Source organism: Miscanthus floridulus, chromosome 5 (genome assembly GCF_019320115.1).
Source record: "Miscanthus floridulus cultivar M001 chromosome 5, ASM1932011v1, whole genome shotgun sequence".
NCBI classification, from domain to species: domain Eukaryota; kingdom Viridiplantae; phylum Streptophyta; class Magnoliopsida; order Poales; family Poaceae; genus Miscanthus; species Miscanthus floridulus.
The window spans coordinates 37,080,595-37,084,147 of record NC_089584.1 but is presented as its reverse complement, the minus strand read 5'-3'; positions in this window follow the sequence as shown (position 1 = coordinate 37,084,147).

The window sequence follows — 3,553 nt, the reverse complement described above, 5'->3', positions numbered from 1 at the left end:
TTTAATACTTCATGTATGCGTTTAAAGATTCAATGTGACGAGGAATCTTGAAAAATTTTGTAAAATTTTGGGAACTGCACACAAGCAAGCATGTACTAGCTGCGACAGAACGGTCCGCCGGAAAATGACATGCGGGTTGTACCGGATGCGCCGTTGCACTCCACCTTCGCATATGACGACGTGACAATATGCATCGTTTCAGGTTGGGATGCGAGCGTTGTGAGCGTGATATCTGCTCTGCAGGGCTGGGCTGCCTGCCATTGTTCCGTGAAGGAGGACTGGGACCTTGGTTTGCAGGCAGCAGTTCAATCATGTTGTTAAGGGGGTGTTTGGTTCATGGACTAAATTTTAGTCTATGTCACATTGACATTCGGATGCTATTTAGGAGAACTAAATATGAGTTAATTATAAAACTAATTACATAGATGGAGACTAATTTACGAGACGAATTTATTAAGCCTAATTAATCCGTCATTAGCACATATTTACTGTAGCACCACATTGTCAAATCATGGACTAATTAGGCTTAAAAAATTCGTCTCGCAAATTAGTCACAATCTATGCAATTAGTTATTTTTTCGTCTATATTTAATACTTCATACATGTATTCAAACATCTGATGGGACAGGGACTAAATTTTTCTGTATAAACCAAACACCCCCTAAGTGGCCCATCCTTGAATAAGATCATGTTTGGTATTGAAGGGAGACCGTAACGCCTAAGAGGGGGGCAGGAATTAGGCAACTTAAAATTCTAACTCTAAACTATGGTATCTTTTTCTAGACATAGCAAAACCTATGCAAAGATAAACTATTTAAATGTGCAACTACGGTTTTGTTAGTGTGTTGCTATCTCTACCACAAAAGGAGTAATACAATCAATGTAAATATGAAAGCTAACGAGCAAGGTAGAGATATGCAAACTTCCGTCGACGACTCCGGTATTTTTACCGAGGTATCAAGAAGCGCTCAAGTTTTTCCCTTAGTCCTCATTGGAGCCTTTCGTAAGAAATCCCTCGCAAGGGCCAAGCTCCTGGTCGGGTAACTCTGTAGATAGCCTCGGGCTTTTCCACGCGCAAGTGGGTCTCCGATGTGTCTTCCGGCAAGGCTCTCCCGGATGCTTCCCGCCGTCTTCACTATCAAGCTTTCGACCGAAATGCCGCGGGCCTTGTTCCCTTCGGTACACGGTGGCGGCCACACCACAAACGCGGTTGGTGTGATCTCGCAAGACTACAAGCTTCTCTGATGTACAACAATGGTGCGCGCAAGCATCGAGTGGTAAGCGATATACAAACCTCACTAAACACTAGACCTAAACCTAGAGCAAGCGCATAAGCGGTGGTCTAATCAACCTAAGCACTTCGCAAAGCATCCTATGCTAATCACCTAATGAAACACTAAGCACTATACCAGTGGAGATCACTAAAATGGTGTATCAACACCCTTGATATGTTTCCTCAAGCTCCACACTTCTCATTTGGCCGGTTGGGGTGTATTTATAAGCCCCACTGAGAAAGTAGTCATTGGGGACGAAATCCTGCTTTTCTGCTACTGATCGGACGCTGGAGTCGTCCTGATCGGACGCGTCTGATCGTCCCGACCGTTAGAGTCCACGAACAGCTGATCGGATGCTGCCAGCAGTCCGGTCACTTGTCGTCGGACGCGTCCGGTCGTAAGTTCGCCGCTCTAGAACCGCTCTGTACTCGATCGGACGCTGTTGTCCTGCGTCCGGTCGGTTTGCCGTCAGTGTCTGGCCTAGCGTCCGGTCGCTTCTGTGAGCTCATTTCTTCAGCGATCTTGCATGCGGCTTGGTTCCTATCTTCATGTTTGGACTTTGCTTGATATCTTGGGTCTTCACTTGTGCTTCTAAGGTCTTGCTTGAGGTGTTGATCATCGGATCATCACGTCGCCTTTGTCCAAGTCACGTCTTGCATCCTATTGAATTACAAAACAATCATTTGCAAATTCATTAGTCCAATTTGGTTGTGTTGATCATCAAACACCAAAATCCAAAGTAAATGGGTCAAGGGTCCATTTTTCTTACAATCTCCCCCCTTTTTGGTGATTGATGACAACACGACCAAAGCAAGCAAATAATAGAATTTTAAAATTCAAAAACTACCTACTTGCTAGGATGCAATGCAAGGGGCAAGATTATATGATGCTAAAAGATACTACTTGTAAGACTATATAGAAACTTATCTTGCCCTTGCAAATGTCCCCATGTGGTAATATGGATTTAAGCCTTGCTTCCTACAAGTTTTCCCATTACTTAGGCTAATCCATAATCCACTATCCTTCCTTTCTCGGACCATTACTATAAATTAATGCTTGCTTTTGGTCATCTAAATTCTCCCCCTTTGAAATCAAACACTAAAAAGGAAGACTATTAGTAGCACAAGGGAGGGTCAAACTTTGTGATCATTTGTGTGTAGAGTGAAATAGATCACAAAATTTAACTCTCACATTATATAGACAAAGCTCTCCCTAAATATATGCATACATATGATAGAAGGCAAAGCATATGCATAATTGGCAAATTTTTGCTCAAGGGAATTTAATCTATATAATGCATGGAGAAAGTATATAAATATCAAAATGAAATCAACATGATGATATTGGTTTAGAAATACCACATGCGGAAGCCAATTTGATTTCTACCACTTGCAACCGGTGGTGGATCTTTAAAGTATGATGCTTAACTCTGGGAACTCCATTTTTCTTGCAATGAGACTACTACACACATGATAAGCTTGAAAATATGTTAGTCTCAAAGCATCCAACTTGTAGAGTAACCTCCCCCTTAAATTTGTGCACACAAGTGTGGGATACTTGTAGAAGTTATGCATATTGATTTTAGAATCAATAATACCACTTGAAAAATGACATCTCATGAATGTGAGAATCATTTTCGAAGATAATATTTGGAAGAAATTATCTACAATTTAGGACTTTGGCACATATTAGATGAACAATTGAAGGACAAGCTATGTGTCGTGCTCCTAAACAATTTTAAACCATGTAGGATTGCTCTAAGGAATAAGAATGAAACCTGAGCAAACCTACCATATGAAATACCTAGTGTATGCATGACAAAAGATATAAGCATGCAAATGCAAACCTAGGCATGAATAGTAACTAGATGCTAAAAGATACCAATTGTAGGAAAATTTAAATCAAATACCAATTGAAGTAAATTGAATCTAGTTACCTAACATGGGAAGGGGAATTTGGGTCCATAGTATTTACTAACCCACTTGACAATGATTTTGTCCATCATGATGCACCCCATGAAAGTGCATCCAAACTTTGCCAAGTCTCCAAATTTCCTCGAAGTCCATTGAACTTCTCACTTCCCTTTCGGGATCCAAATCTTTTTGCTGCTCTTCATGTTGGAGATGATTTCCTTTGGCACCCAAAAGCGTTTGACCCCATTGTTAGCTTGCTTGTTCACCTTGATGGCCACCACCTTATCATTTTTCTTCTTCTTCAAGAGATAAGGTGTGGATGCCTTCTTGTCCACCTTGTTGGTGTAGGTGTTGGAGAGCTTACTT